General features: G+C 34.4%; 14 non-coding genes across 14 annotated transcripts; all 14 read right to left on the reverse strand.

Moving 5' to 3' along the window:
• Window positions 1–272: 272 nt before the first annotated feature.
• On the reverse strand, window positions 273–381 carry LOC133177509 (U6 spliceosomal RNA). The gene has a single exon (XR_009719742.1). It is a non-coding gene; the product is annotated as a U6 spliceosomal RNA (small nuclear RNA).
• A 1,210-nt stretch (window positions 382–1,591) lies between these two features.
• On the reverse strand, window positions 1,592–1,755 carry LOC133177467 (U1 spliceosomal RNA). Its single transcript, XR_009719702.1, has one exon. It is a non-coding gene; the product is annotated as a U1 spliceosomal RNA (small nuclear RNA).
• A 667-nt stretch (window positions 1,756–2,422) lies between these two features.
• LOC133177510 (U6 spliceosomal RNA) lies at window positions 2,423–2,531 on the reverse strand. The gene has a single exon (XR_009719743.1). It is a non-coding gene; the product is annotated as a U6 spliceosomal RNA (small nuclear RNA).
• Window positions 2,532–3,741: 1,210 nt separating this feature from the next.
• Window positions 3,742–3,905, reverse strand: LOC133177491 (U1 spliceosomal RNA). The gene has a single exon (XR_009719726.1). It is a non-coding gene; the product is annotated as a U1 spliceosomal RNA (small nuclear RNA).
• Window positions 3,906–4,572: 667 nt separating this feature from the next.
• Window positions 4,573–4,681, reverse strand: LOC133177511 (U6 spliceosomal RNA). The gene has a single exon (XR_009719744.1). It is a non-coding gene; the product is annotated as a U6 spliceosomal RNA (small nuclear RNA).
• Window positions 4,682–5,891: 1,210 nt separating this feature from the next.
• LOC133177502 (U1 spliceosomal RNA) lies at window positions 5,892–6,055 on the reverse strand. The gene has a single exon (XR_009719737.1). It is a non-coding gene; the product is annotated as a U1 spliceosomal RNA (small nuclear RNA).
• A 660-nt stretch (window positions 6,056–6,715) lies between these two features.
• LOC133177512 (U6 spliceosomal RNA) lies at window positions 6,716–6,824 on the reverse strand. Its single transcript, XR_009719745.1, has one exon. It is a non-coding gene; the product is annotated as a U6 spliceosomal RNA (small nuclear RNA).
• Window positions 6,825–8,034: 1,210 nt separating this feature from the next.
• LOC133177513 (U1 spliceosomal RNA) lies at window positions 8,035–8,198 on the reverse strand. The gene has a single exon (XR_009719746.1). It is a non-coding gene; the product is annotated as a U1 spliceosomal RNA (small nuclear RNA).
• A 667-nt stretch (window positions 8,199–8,865) lies between these two features.
• Window positions 8,866–8,974, reverse strand: LOC133177514 (U6 spliceosomal RNA). The gene has a single exon (XR_009719747.1). It is a non-coding gene; the product is annotated as a U6 spliceosomal RNA (small nuclear RNA).
• Window positions 8,975–10,184: 1,210 nt separating this feature from the next.
• LOC133177525 (U1 spliceosomal RNA) lies at window positions 10,185–10,348 on the reverse strand. The gene has a single exon (XR_009719757.1). It is a non-coding gene; the product is annotated as a U1 spliceosomal RNA (small nuclear RNA).
• Window positions 10,349–11,016: 668 nt separating this feature from the next.
• LOC133177515 (U6 spliceosomal RNA) lies at window positions 11,017–11,125 on the reverse strand. The gene has a single exon (XR_009719748.1). It is a non-coding gene; the product is annotated as a U6 spliceosomal RNA (small nuclear RNA).
• Window positions 11,126–12,336: 1,211 nt separating this feature from the next.
• LOC133177473 (U1 spliceosomal RNA) lies at window positions 12,337–12,500 on the reverse strand. Its single transcript, XR_009719708.1, has one exon. It is a non-coding gene; the product is annotated as a U1 spliceosomal RNA (small nuclear RNA).
• Window positions 12,501–13,165: 665 nt separating this feature from the next.
• Window positions 13,166–13,274, reverse strand: LOC133177516 (U6 spliceosomal RNA). Its single transcript, XR_009719749.1, has one exon. It is a non-coding gene; the product is annotated as a U6 spliceosomal RNA (small nuclear RNA).
• Window positions 13,275–14,483: 1,209 nt separating this feature from the next.
• On the reverse strand, window positions 14,484–14,647 carry LOC133177482 (U1 spliceosomal RNA). Its single transcript, XR_009719716.1, has one exon. It is a non-coding gene; the product is annotated as a U1 spliceosomal RNA (small nuclear RNA).
• Between the last annotated feature and the right edge of the window lie 356 nt (window positions 14,648–15,003).

Here is a 15,003-nt window from a genome sequence, read left to right on the forward strand (position 1 = left end):
AAAAGAAAGAACAAAAATAAAGAAAATGATAAATAGTAGTGTCTATCAACTCCCCCCCCCCCTCCCCCCCTCCCGTTTGATTTAATTTTGTTGACTTCCTTTTGATTTATTTAAGAAATAATAATTAGTAATAATCAATATATATATATGGAATTCTTCCAAAACTTGCGTATCGTTCCAATTTTAAAAATAGGATAGACACTACATTGAAAATTGGCACAAAATACAGAAAATATAAAGAGAACAAATTTAAAAACTTTTTTAAAAATGAAAAAAATATGGAACGCTTCACGAATTTGCGTGTCATCCTTGCGCAGGGGCCATGCTAATCTTCTCTGTATCGTTCCAATTTTAATATATGTACTGCCGAAAAGCAAGTACAATACCTACTACTTTTTGCAACATATAAATACTATGGAACAGAGAGTAATATGAAATAGCCCTTTTAAATATTTGCATACTGTAAACAGCTGAAGAAACGTTAATACTACGTAACAGGAAAGGTAACTGCTACACATGTGCCTATGTGACTTACACATGTGCACACATGTGTAATGAATAAAAGGAAGGAAATAAAAATTAACTGGAGTGAGGGGGTGAATGGGGGTGGGGGGAGGGGTCATTGTGCAAGAAAAAAATCGATAGCTTTATTTAGAAAGCTAAAAACAAAGGAAAATAAAAGTAAATAATTCTAATTTTATCATATTTCATATCTATCAAGTTTTGCACTGAATTCTTATAATCCAGCTACAACCACGATTTTCTCCGATGCCCAGAAAAATGACTGTCGCATATATTATTGAGATATGGTTGGTCAATGCGCAGAATGATTAAATGATATTATCGAGAATGGTGAACGCGATTCTAACTAGTTGAAGTAAATTGAAAGGGAAAATAAAATTCACTAACCTTATATTACTTGCTCTTCGAGTCCTTATCAATTTTTATAGAATTTAATTTCCAACACGTAATCCAATGCACATTTAGCCAAAAAAATGACATCGCTGCTGTATGAAATTGACATCCACTTTGATATATGAACAATTTCCTTTCACTTCCTTACACTGAATAAGAAATATTCACAAGAAAATTGGATTCTAAACTTCTCTGACGACCGCATGACAATCTCCACACTTTTGTTGTCACGGACACGACGTCACAGTAGGCATTACGTGAACCAAAGGCTACGGTCAAAGGGACGTAACTCCATCTTACTTGTATGCACATTTTTTCACGTGATCCCCGGATAACGTAAAGACACTAAGTACGCGTGTGTAAAAATAGAAGAACATGATTTTTTTATTAAATATAATTGAAAATACACACAAACAAACCAAAAACAAAGCAATAAAAATAAAATGAAATAAAATAACAAATATAGCTATACTGAGCTATTGAATCATAACAAACTAATTCATATAAAAATTGATTAACAATAACAAGAATAGAATAAACGTCTTAAATATCTACATGCAGTAAATAAAATTCATGCACAATGATACTGAAATTGTAAAAATATTAATTACTATTGCAGTTTTATATATGTGATAGGGTGTGGATAGTTTTTTCTCTTATTCTACATTTATTTATCCAGGGGTAAGCGCGAACGCAGACCCCCACACTTAAAAATTACGTGCCCGAGTCGCCCGCATTTGGGGCGATCGCAGGGTTCAGCCGATCCGGAGTGCAATGGAAAGGCCTCGCCCTGGAGGGACCCCCTACTTGATCAGGGTGCCCTCTGCACCAGGTAAGTATGAAAAGTGTAGTTGATACAGAAACTTAAAACTATGGCGCTGCGCAGAAAATTTGTGTTTAAGAGACCAGGGACGGTTTTATAGAATCAATGTCGCACGGATAGGCCTAAAAATGCAACATCCCCCTCCCAAATCACGCGCTCACCTTTAAATTTGACCTCTGTGTAGCAATCGCATATTTTACCTATCCTCATACATCTTTCCTACACATACTCCGTTTTTCTAAATGCGACGTACTGTCAACGTTTTCCATTCGTACTCTCAGCGTTTTAGTACTATCACCTGTATACCATATATAGTGCACTAGAATTTAAAGATTATTAATCTATTGATAAATAGAAATGACAATTAATAAGCAAAATATGAAAAAAAAAAAAAAAGAAAGAAAGAAAAGAAAAAGAAAGAACAAAAATAAAGAAAATGATAAATAGTAGTGTCTATCAACTCCCCCCCCCCCCTCCCCCCCTCCCGTTTGATTTAATTTTGTTGACTTCCTTTTGATTTATTTAAGAAATAATAATTAGTAATAATCAATATATATATATGGAATTCTTCCAAAACTTGCGTATCGTTCCAATTTTAAAAATAGGATAGACACTACATTGAAAATTGGCACAAAATACAGAAAATATAAAGAGAACAAATTTAAAAACTTTTTTAAAAATGAAAAAAATATGGAACGCTTCACGAATTTGCGTGTCATCCTTGCGCAGGGGCCATGCTAATCTTCTCTGTATCGTTCCAATTTTAATATATGTACTGCCGAAAAGCAAGTACAATACCTACTACTTTTTGCAACATATAAATACTATGGAACAGAGAGTAATATGAAATAGCCCTTTTAAATATTTGCATACTGTAAACAGCTGAAGAAACGTTAATACTACGTAACAGGAAAGGTAACTGCTACACATGTGCCTATGTGACTTACACATGTGCACACATGTGTAATGAATAAAAGGAAGGAAATAAAAATTAACTGGAGTGAGGGGGTGAATGGGGGTGGGGGGAGGGGTCATTGTGCAAGAAAAAAATCGATAGCTTTATTTAGAAAGCTAAAAACAAAGGAAAATAAAAGTAAATAATTCTAATTTTATCATATTTCATATCTATCAAGTTTTGCACTGAATTCTTATAATCCAGCTACAACCACGATTTTCTCCGATGCCCAGAAAAATGACTGTCGCATATATTATTGAGATATGGTTGGTCAATGCGCAGAATGATTAAATGATATTATCGAGAATGGTGAACGCGATTCTAACTAGTTGAAGTAAATTGAAAGGGAAAATAAAATTCACTAACCTTATATTACTTGCTCTTCGAGTCCTTATCAATTTTTATAGAATTTAATTTCCAACACGTAATCCAATGCACATTTAGCCAAAAAAATGACATCGCTGCTGTATGAAATTGACATCCACTTTGATATATGAACAATTTCCTTTCACTTCCTTACACTGAATAAGAAATATTCACAAGAAAATTGGATTCTAAACTTCTCTGACGACCGCATGACAATCTCCACACTTTTGTTGTCACGGACACGACGTCACAGTAGGCATTACGTGAACCAAAGGCTACGGTCAAAGGGACGTAACTCCATCTTACTTGTATGCACATTTTTTCACGTGATCCCCGGATAACGTAAAGACACTAAGTACGCGTGTGTAAAAATAGAAGAACATGATTTTTTTATTAAATATAATTGAAAATACACACAAACAAACCAAAAACAAAGCAATAAAAATAAAATGAAATAAAATAACAAATATAGCTATACTGAGCTATTGAATCATAACAAACTAATTCATATAAAAATTGATTAACAATAACAAGAATAGAATAAACGTCTTAAATATCTACATGCAGTAAATAAAATTCATGCACAATGATACTGAAATTGTAAAAATATTAATTACTATTGCAGTTTTATATATGTGATAGGGTGTGGATAGTTTTTTCTCTTATTCTACATTTATTTATCCAGGGGTAAGCGCGAACGCAGACCCCCACACTTAAAAATTACGTGCCCGAGTCGCCCGCATTTGGGGCGATCGCAGGGTTCAGCCGATCCGGAGTGCAATGGAAAGGCCTCGCCCTGGAGGGACCCCCTACTTGATCAGGGTGCCCTCTGCACCAGGTAAGTATGAAAAGTGTAGTTGATACAGAAACTTAAAACTATGGCGCTGCGCAGAAAATTTGTGTTTAAGAGACCAGGGACGGTTTTATAGAATCAATGTCGCACGGATAGGCCTAAAAATGCAACATCCCCCTCCCAAATCACGCGCTCACCTTTAAATTTGACCTCTGTGTAGCAATCGCATATTTTACCTATCCTCATACATCTTTCCTACACATACTCCGTTTTTCTAAATGCGACGTACTGTCAACGTTTTCCATTCGTACTCTCAGCGTTTTAGTACTATCACCTGTATACCATATATAGTGCACTAGAATTTAAAGATTATTAATCTATTGATAAATAGAAATGACAATTAATAAGCAAAATATGAAAAAAAAAAAAAAAAGAAAGAAAGAAAAGAAAAAGAAAGAACAAAAATAAAGAAAATGATAAATAGTAGTGTCTATCAACTCCCCCCCCCCCTCCCCCCCTCCCGTTTGATTTAATTTTGTTGACTTCCTTTTGATTTATTTAAGAAATAATAATTAGTAATAATCAATATATATATATGGAATTCTTCCAAAACTTGCGTATCGTTCCAATTTTAAAAATAGGATAGACACTACATTGAAAATTGGCACAAAATACAGAAAATATAAAGAGAACAAATTTAAAAACTTTTTTAAAAATGAAAAAAATATGGAACGCTTCACGAATTTGCGTGTCATCCTTGCGCAGGGGCCATGCTAATCTTCTCTGTATCGTTCCAATTTTAATATATGTACTGCCGAAAAGCAAGTACAATACCTACTACTTTTTGCAACATATAAATACTATGGAACAGAGAGTAATATGAAATAGCCCTTTTAAATATTTGCATACTGTAAACAGCTGAAGAAACGTTAATACTACGTAACAGGAAAGGTAACTGCTACACATGTGCCTATGTGACTTACACATGTGCACACATGTGTAATGAATAAAAGGAAGGAAATAAAAATTAACTGGAGTGAGGGGGTGAATGGGGGTGGGGGGAGGGGTCATTGTGCAAGAAAAAAATCGATAGCTTTATTTAGAAAGCTAAAAACAAAGGAAAATAAAAGTAAATAATTCTAATTTTATCATATTTCATATCTATCAAGTTTTGCACTGAATTCTTATAATCCAGCTACAACCACGATTTTCTCCGATGCCCAGAAAAATGACTGTCGCATATATTATTGAGATATGGTTGGTCAATGCGCAGAATGATTAAATGATATTATCGAGAATGGTGAACGCGATTCTAACTAGTTGAAGTAAATTGAAAGGGAAAATAAAATTCACTAACCTTATATTACTTGCTCTTCGAGTCCTTATCAATTTTTATAGAATTTAATTTCCAACACGTAATCCAATGCACATTTAGCCAAAAAAATGACATCGCTGCTGTATGAAATTGACATCCACTTTGATATATGAACAATTTCCTTTCACTTCCTTACACTGAATAAGAAATATTCACAAGAAAATTGGATTCTAAACTTCTCTGACGACCGCATGACAATCTCCACACTTTTGTTGTCACGGACACGACGTCACAGTAGGCATTACGTGAACCAAAGGCTACGGTCAAAGGGACGTAACTCCATCTTACTTGTATGCACATTTTTTCACGTGATCCCCGGATAACGTAAAGACACTAAGTACGCGTGTGTAAAAATAGAAGAACATGATTTTTTTATTAAATATAATTGAAAATACACACAAACAAACCAAAAACAAAGCAATAAAAATAAAATGAAATAAAATAACAAATATAGCTATACTGAGCTATTGAATCATAACAAACTAATTCATATAAAAATTGATTAACAATAACAAGAATAGAATAAACGTCTTAAATATCTACATGCAGTAAATAAAATTCATGCACAATGATACTGAAATTGTAAAAATATTAATTACTATTGCAGTTTTATATATGTGATAGGGTGTGGATAGTTTTTTCTCTTATTCTACATTTATTTATCCAGGGGTAAGCGCGAACGCAGACCCCCACACTTAAAAATTACGTGCCCGAGTCGCCCGCATTTGGGGCGATCGCAGGGTTCAGCCGATCCGGAGTGCAATGGAAAGGCCTCGCCCTGGAGGGACCCCCTACTTGATCAGGGTGCCCTCTGCACCAGGTAAGTATGAAAAGTGTAGTTGATACAGAAACTTAAAACTATGGCGCTGCGCAGAAAATTTGTGTTTAAGAGACCAGGGACGGTTTTATAGAATCAATGTCGCACGGATAGGCCTAAAAATGCAACATCCCCCTCCCAAATCACGCGCTCACCTTTAAATTTGACCTCTGTGTAGCAATCGCATATTTTACCTATCCTCATACATCTTTCCTACACATACTCCGTTTTTCTAAATGCGACGTACTGTCAACGTTTTCCATTCGTACTCTCAGCGTTTTAGTACTATCACCTGTATACCATATATAGTGCACTAGAATTTAAAGATTATTAATCTATTGATAAATAGAAATGACAATTAATAAGCAAAATATGAAAAAAAAAAAAAAAAGAAAGAAAGAAAAGAAAAAGAAAGAACAAAAATAAAGAAAATGATAAATAGTAGTGTCTATCAACTCCCCCCCCCCCCTCCCGTTTGATTTAATTTTGTTGACTTCCTTTTGATTTATTTAAGAAATAATAATTAGTAATAATCAATATATATATATGGAATTCTTCCAAAACTTGCGTATCGTTCCAATTTTAAAAATAGGATAGACACTACATTGAAAATTGGCACAAAATACAGAAAATATAAAGAGAACAAATTTAAAAACTTTTTTAAAAATGAAAAAAATATGGAACGCTTCACGAATTTGCGTGTCATCCTTGCGCAGGGGCCATGCTAATCTTCTCTGTATCGTTCCAATTTTAATATATGTACTGCCGAAAAGCAAGTACAATACCTACTACTTTTTGCAACATATAAATACTATGGAACAGAGAGTAATATGAAATAGCCCTTTTAAATATTTGCATACTGTAAACAGCTGAAGAAACGTTAATACTACGTAACAGGAAAGGTAACTGCTACACATGTGCCTATGTGACTTACACATGTGCACACATGTGTAATGAATAAAAGGAAGGAAATAAAAATTAACTGGAGTGAGGGGGTGAATGGGGGTGGGGGGAGGGGTCATTGTGCAAGAAAAAAATCGATAGCTTTATTTAGAAAGCTAAAAACAAAGGAAAATAAAAGTAAATAATTCTAATTTTATCATATTTCATATCTATCAAGTTTTGCACTGAATTCTTATAATCCAGCTACAACCACGATTTTCTCCGATGCCCAGAAAAATGACTGTCGCATATATTATTGAGATATGGTTGGTCAATGCGCAGAATGATTAAATGATATTATCGAGAATGGTGAACGCGATTCTAACTAGTTGAAGTAAATTGAAAGGGAAAATAAAATTCACTAACCTTATATTACTTGCTCTTCGAGTCCTTATCAATTTTTATAGAATTTAATTTCCAACACGTAATCCAATGCACATTTAGCCAAAAAAATGACATCGCTGCTGTATGAAATTGACATCCACTTTGATATATGAACAATTTCCTTTCACTTCCTTACACTGAATAAGAAATATTCACAAGAAAATTGGATTCTAAACTTCTCTGACGACCGCATGACAATCTCCACACTTTTGTTGTCACGGACACGACGTCACAGTAGGCATTACGTGAACCAAAGGCTACGGTCAAAGGGACGTAACTCCATCTTACTTGTATGCACATTTTTTCACGTGATCCCCGGATAACGTAAAGACACTAAGTACGCGTGTGTAAAAATAGAAGAACATGATTTTTTTATTAAATATAATTGAAAATACACACAAACAAACCAAAAACAAAGCAATAAAAATAAAATGAAATAAAATAACAAATATAGCTATACTGAGCTATTGAATCATAACAAACTAATTCATATAAAAATTGATTAACAATAACAAGAATAGAATAAACGTCTTAAATATCTACATGCAGTAAATAAAATTCATGCACAATGATACTGAAATTGTAAAAATATTAATTACTATTGCAGTTTTATATATGTGATAGGGTGTGGATAGTTTTTTCTCTTATTCTACATTTATTTATCCAGGGGTAAGCGCGAACGCAGACCCCCACACTTAAAAATTACGTGCCCGAGTCGCCCGCATTTGGGGCGATCGCAGGGTTCAGCCGATCCGGAGTGCAATGGAAAGGCCTCGCCCTGGAGGGACCCCCTACTTGATCAGGGTGCCCTCTGCACCAGGTAAGTATGAAAAGTGTAGTTGATACAGAAACTTAAAACTATGGCGCTGCGCAGAAAATTTGTGTTTAAGAGACCAGGGACGGTTTTATAGAATCAATGTCGCACGGATAGGCCTAAAAATGCAACATCCCCCTCCCAAATCACGCGCTCACCTTTAAATTTGACCTCTGTGTAGCAATCGCATATTTTACCTATCCTCATACATCTTTCCTACACATACTCCGTTTTTCTAAATGCGACGTACTGTCAACGTTTTCCATTCGTACTCTCAGCGTTTTAGTACTATCACCTGTATACCATATATAGTGCACTAGAATTTAAAGATTATTAATCTATTGATAAATAGAAATGACAATTAATAAGCAAAATATGAAAAAAAAAAAAAAAAGAAAGAAAGAAAAGAAAAAGAAAGAACAAAAATAAAGAAAATGATAAATAGTAGTGTCTATCAACTCCCCCCCCCCCTCCCCCCCTCCCGTTTGATTTAATTTTGTTGACTTCCTTTTGATTTATTTAAGAAATAATAATTAGTAATAATCAATATATATATATGGAATTCTTCCAAAACTTGCGTATCGTTCCAATTTTAAAAATAGGATAGACACTACATTGAAAATTGGCACAAAATACAGAAAATATAAAGAGAACAAATTTAAAAACTTTTTTAAAAATGAAAAAAATATGGAACGCTTCACGAATTTGCGTGTCATCCTTGCGCAGGGGCCATGCTAATCTTCTCTGTATCGTTCCAATTTTAATATATGTACTGCCGAAAAGCAAGTACAATACCTACTACTTTTTGCAACATATAAATACTATGGAACAGAGAGTAATATGAAATAGCCCTTTTAAATATTTGCATACTGTAAACAGCTGAAGAAACGTTAATACTACGTAACAGGAAAGGTAACTGCTACACATGTGCCTATGTGACTTACACATGTGCACACATGTGTAATGAATAAAAGGAAGGAAATAAAAATTAACTGGAGTGAGGGGGTGAATGGGGGTGGGGGGAGGGGTCATTGTGCAAGAAAAAAATCGATAGCTTTATTTAGAAAGCTAAAAACAAAGGAAAATAAAAGTAAATAATTCTAATTTTATCATATTTCATATCTATCAAGTTTTGCACTGAATTCTTATAATCCAGCTACAACCACGATTTTCTCCGATGCCCAGAAAAATGACTGTCGCATATATTATTGAGATATGGTTGGTCAATGCGCAGAATGATTAAATGATATTATCGAGAATGGTGAACGCGATTCTAACTAGTTGAAGTAAATTGAAAGGGAAAATAAAATTCACTAACCTTATATTACTTGCTCTTCGAGTCCTTATCAATTTTTATAGAATTTAATTTCCAACACGTAATCCAATGCACATTTAGCCAAAAAAATGACATCGCTGCTGTATGAAATTGACATCCACTTTGATATATGAACAATTTCCTTTCACTTCCTTACACTGAATAAGAAATATTCACAAGAAAATTGGATTCTAAACTTCTCTGACGACCGCATGACAATCTCCACACTTTTGTTGTCACGGACACGACGTCACAGTAGGCATTACGTGAACCAAAGGCTACGGTCAAAGGGACGTAACTCCATCTTACTTGTATGCACATTTTTTCACGTGATCCCCGGATAACGTAAAGACACTAAGTACGCGTGTGTAAAAATAGAAGAACATGATTTTTTTATTAAATATAATTGAAAATACACACAAACAAACCAAAAACAAAGCAATAAAAATAAAATGAAATAAAATAACAAATATAGCTATACTGAGCTATTGAATCATAACAAACTAATTCATATAAAAATTGATTAACAATAACAAGAATAGAATAAACGTCTTAAATATCTACATGCAGTAAATAAAATTCATGCACAATGATACTGAAATTGTAAAAATATTAATTACTATTGCAGTTTTATATATGTGATAGGGTGTGGATAGTTTTTTCTCTTATTCTACATTTATTTATCCAGGGGTAAGCGCGAACGCAGACCCCCACACTTAAAAATTACGTGCCCGAGTCGCCCGCATTTGGGGCGATCGCAGGGTTCAGCCGATCCGGAGTGCAATGGAAAGGCCTCGCCCTGGAGGGACCCCCTACTTGATCAGGGTGCCCTCTGCACCAGGTAAGTATGAAAAGTGTAGTTGATACAGAAACTTAAAACTATGGCGCTGCGCAGAAAATTTGTGTTTAAGAGACCAGGGACGGTTTTATAGAATCAATGTCGCACGGATAGGCCTAAAAATGCAACATCCCCCTCCCAAATCACGCGCTCACCTTTAAATTTGACCTCTGTGTAGCAATCGCATATTTTACCTATCCTCATACATCTTTCCTACACATACTCCGTTTTTCTAAATGCGACGTACTGTCAACGTTTTCCATTCGTACTCTCAGCGTTTTAGTACTATCACCTGTATACCATATATAGTGCACTAGAATTTAAAGATTATTAATCTATTGATAAATAGAAATGACAATTAATAAGCAAAATATGAAAAAAAAAAAAAAAAAGAAAGAAAGAAAAGAAAAAGAAAGAACAAAAATAAAGAAAATGATAAATAGTAGTGTCTATCAACTCCCCCCCCCCCTCCCCCCCTCCCGTTTGATTTAATTTTGTTGACTTCCTTTTGATTTATTTAAGAAATAATAATTAGTAATAATCAATATATATATATGGAATTCTTCCAAAACTTGCGTATCGTTCCAATTTTAAAAATAGGATAGACACTACATTGAAAATTGGCACAAAATACAGAAAATATAAAGAGAACAAATTTAAAAACTTTTTTAAAAATGAAAAAAATATGGAACGCTTCACGAATTTGCGTGTCATCCTTGCGCAGGGGCCATGCTAATCTTCTCTGTATCGTTCCAATTTTAATATATGTACTGCCGAAAAGCAAGTACAATACCTACTACTTTTTGCAACATATAAATACTATGGAACAGAGAGTAATATGAAATAGCCCTTTTAAATATTTGCATACTGTAAACAGCTGAAGAAACGTTAATACTACGTAACAGGAAAGGTAACTGCTACACATGTGCCTATGTGACTTACACATGTGCACACATGTGTAATGAATAAAAGGAAGGAAATAAAAATTAACTGGAGTGAGGGGGTGAATGGGGGTGGGGGGAGGGGTCATTGTGCAAGAAAAAAATCGATAGCTTTATTTAGAAAGCTAAAAACAAAGGAAAATAAAAGTAAATAATTCTAATTTTATCATATTTCATATCTATCAAGTTTTGCACTGAATTCTTATAATCCAGCTACAACCACGATTTTCTCCGATGCCCAGAAAAATGACTGTCGCATATATTATTGAGATATGGTTGGTCAATGCGCAGAATGATTAAATGATATTATCGAGAATGGTGAACGCGATTCTAACTAGTTGAAGTAAATTGAAAGGGAAAATAAAATTCACTAACCTTATATTACTTGCTCTTCGAGTCCTTATCAATTTTTATAGAATTTAATTTCCAACACGTAATCCAATGCACATTTAGCCAAAAAAATGACATCGCTGCTGTATGAAATTGACATCCACTTTGATATATGAACAATTTCCTTTCACTTCCTTACACTGAATAAGAAATATTCACAAGAAAATTGGATTCTAAACTTCTCTGACGACCGCATGACAATCTCCACACTTTTGTTGTCACGGACACCGACGTCACAGTAGGCATTACGTGAACCAAAGGCTACGGTCAAAGGGACGTAACTCCATCTTACTTGTATGCACATTTTTTCACGTGATCCCCGGATAACGTAAAGACACTAAGTACGCGTGTGTAAAAATAGAAGAACATGATTTTTTTATTAAATATAATTGAAAATACACACAAACAAACCAAAAACAAAGCAATAAAAATAAAATGAAATAAAATAACAAATATAGCTATACTGAGCTATTGAATCATAACAAACTAATTCATATAAAAATTGATTAACAATAACAAGAATAGAATAAACGTCTTAAATATCTACATGCAGTAAATAAAATTCATGCACAATGATACTGAAATTGTAAAAATATTAATTACTATTGCAGTTTTATATATGTGATAGGGTGTGGATAGTTTTTTCTCTTATTCTACATTTATTTATCCAGGGGTAAGCGCGAACGCAGACCCCCACACTTAAAAATTACGTGCCCGAGTCGCCCGCATTTGGGGCGATCGCAGGGTTCAGCCGATCCGGAGTGCAATGGAAAGGCCTCGCCCTGGAGGGACCCCCTACTTGATCAGGGTGCCCTCTGCACCAGGTAAGTATGAAAAGTGTAGTTGATACAGAAACTTAAAACTATGGCGCTGCGCAGAAAATTTGTGTTTAAGAGACCAGGGACGGTTTTATAGAATCAATGTCGCACGGATAGGCCTAAAAATGCAACATCCCCCTCCCAAATCACGCGCTCACCTTTAAATTTGACCTCTGTGTAGCAATCGCATATTTTACCTATCCTCATACATCTTTCCTACACATACTCCGTTTTTCTAAATGCGACGTACTGTCAACGTTTTCCATTCGTACTCTCAGCGTTTTAGTACTATCACCTGTATACCATATATAGTGCACTAGAATTTAAAGATTATTAATCTATTGATAAATAGAAATGACAATTAATAAGCAAAATATGAAAAAAAAAAAAAAGAAAGAAAGAAAAGAAAAAGAAAGAACAAAAATAAAGAAAATGATAAATAGTAGTGTCTATCAACTCCCCCCCCCCCTCCCCCCCTCCCGTTTGATTTAATTTTGTTGACTTCCTTTTGATTTATTTAAGAAATAATAATTAGTAATAATCAATATATATATATGGAATTCTTCCAAAACTTGCGTATCGTTCCAATTTTAAAAATAGGATAGACACTACATTGAAAATTGGCACAAAATACAGAAAATATAAAGAGAACAAATTTAAAAACTTTTTTAAAAATGAAAAAAATATGGAACGCTTCACGAATTTGCGTGTCATCCTTGCGCAGGGGCCATGCTAATCTTCTCTGTATCGTTCCAATTTTAATATATGTACTGCCGAAAAGCAAGTACAATACCTACTACTTTTTGCAACATATAAATACTATGGAACAGAGAGTAATATGAAATAGCCCTTTTAAATATTTGCATACTGTAAACAGCTGAAGAAACGTTAATACTACGTAACAGGAAAGGTAACTGCTACACATGTGCCTATGTGACTTACACATGTGCACACATGTGTAATGAATAAAAGGAAGGAAATAAAAATTAACTGGAGTGAGGGGGTGAATGGGGGTGGGGGGAGGGGTCATTGTGCAAGAAAAAAATCGATAGCTTTATTTAGAAAGCTAAAAACAAAGGAAAATAAAAGTAAATAATTCTAATTTTATCATATTTCATATCTATCAAGTTTTGCACTGAATTCTTATAATCCAGCTACAACCACGATTTTCTCCGATGCCCAGAAAAATGACTGTCGCATATATTATTGAGATATGGTTGGTCAATGCGCAGAATGATTAAATGATATTATCGAGAATGGTGAACGCGATTCTAACTAGTTGAAGTAAATTGAAAGGGAAAATAAAATTCACTAACCTTATATTACTTGCTCTTCGAGTCCTTATCAATTTTTATAGAATTTAATTTCCAACACGTAATCCAATGCACATTTAGCCAAAAAAATGACATCGCTGCTGTATGAAATTGACATCCACTTTGTATATGAACAATTTCCTTTCACTTCCTTACACTGAATAAGAAATATTCACAAGAAAATTGGATTCTAAACTTCTCTGACGACCGCATGACAATCTCCACACTTTTGTTGTCACGGACACGACGTCACAGTAGGCATTACGTGAACCAAAGGCTACGGTCAAAGGGACGTAACTCCATCTTACTTGTATGCACATTTTTTCACGTGATCCCCGGATAACGTAAAGACACTAAGTACGCGTGTGTAAAAATAGAAGAACATGATTTTTTTATTAAATATAATTGAAAATACACACAAACAAACCAAAAACAAAGCAATAAAAATAAAATGAAATAAAATAACAAATATAGCTATACTGAGCTATTGAATCATAACAAACTAATTCATATAAAAATTGATTAACAATAACAAGAATAGAATAAACGTCTTAAATATCTACATGCAGTAAATAAAATTCATGCACAATGATACTGAAATTGTAAAAATATTAATTACTATTGCAGTTTTATATATGTGATAGGGTGTGGATAGTTTTTTCTCTTATTCTACATTTATTTATCCAGGGGTAAGCGCGAACGCAGACCCCCACACTTAAAAATTACGTGCCCGAGTCGCCCGCATTTGGGGCGATCGCAGGGTTCAGCCGATCCGGAGTGCAATGGAAAGGCCTCGCCCTGGAGGGACCCCCTACTTGATCAGGGTGCCCTCTGCACCAGGTAAGTATGAAAAGTGTAGTTGATACAGAAACTTAAAACTATGGCGCTGCGCAGAAAATTTGTGTTTAAGAGACCAGGGACGGTTTTATAGAATCAATGTCGCACGGATAGGCCTAAAAATGCAACATCCCCCTCCCAAATCACGCGCTCACCTTTAAATTTGACCTCTGTGTAGCAATCGCATATTTTACCTATCCTCATACATCTTTCCTACACATACTCCGTTTTTCTAAATGCGACGTACTGTCAACGTTTTCCATTCGTACTCTCAGCGTTTTAGTACTATCACCTGTATACCATATATAGTGCACTAGAATTTAAAGATTATTAATCTATTGATAAATAGAAATGACAATTAATAAGC

Source organism: Saccostrea echinata, unplaced genomic scaffold, assembly GCF_033153115.1.
Source record: "Saccostrea echinata isolate AGI-Se365-2 ecotype Australia unplaced genomic scaffold, CSIRO_AGI_Sech_v1 ptg000159c, whole genome shotgun sequence".
Lineage (NCBI taxonomy): Eukaryota > Metazoa > Mollusca > Bivalvia > Ostreida > Ostreidae > Saccostrea > Saccostrea echinata.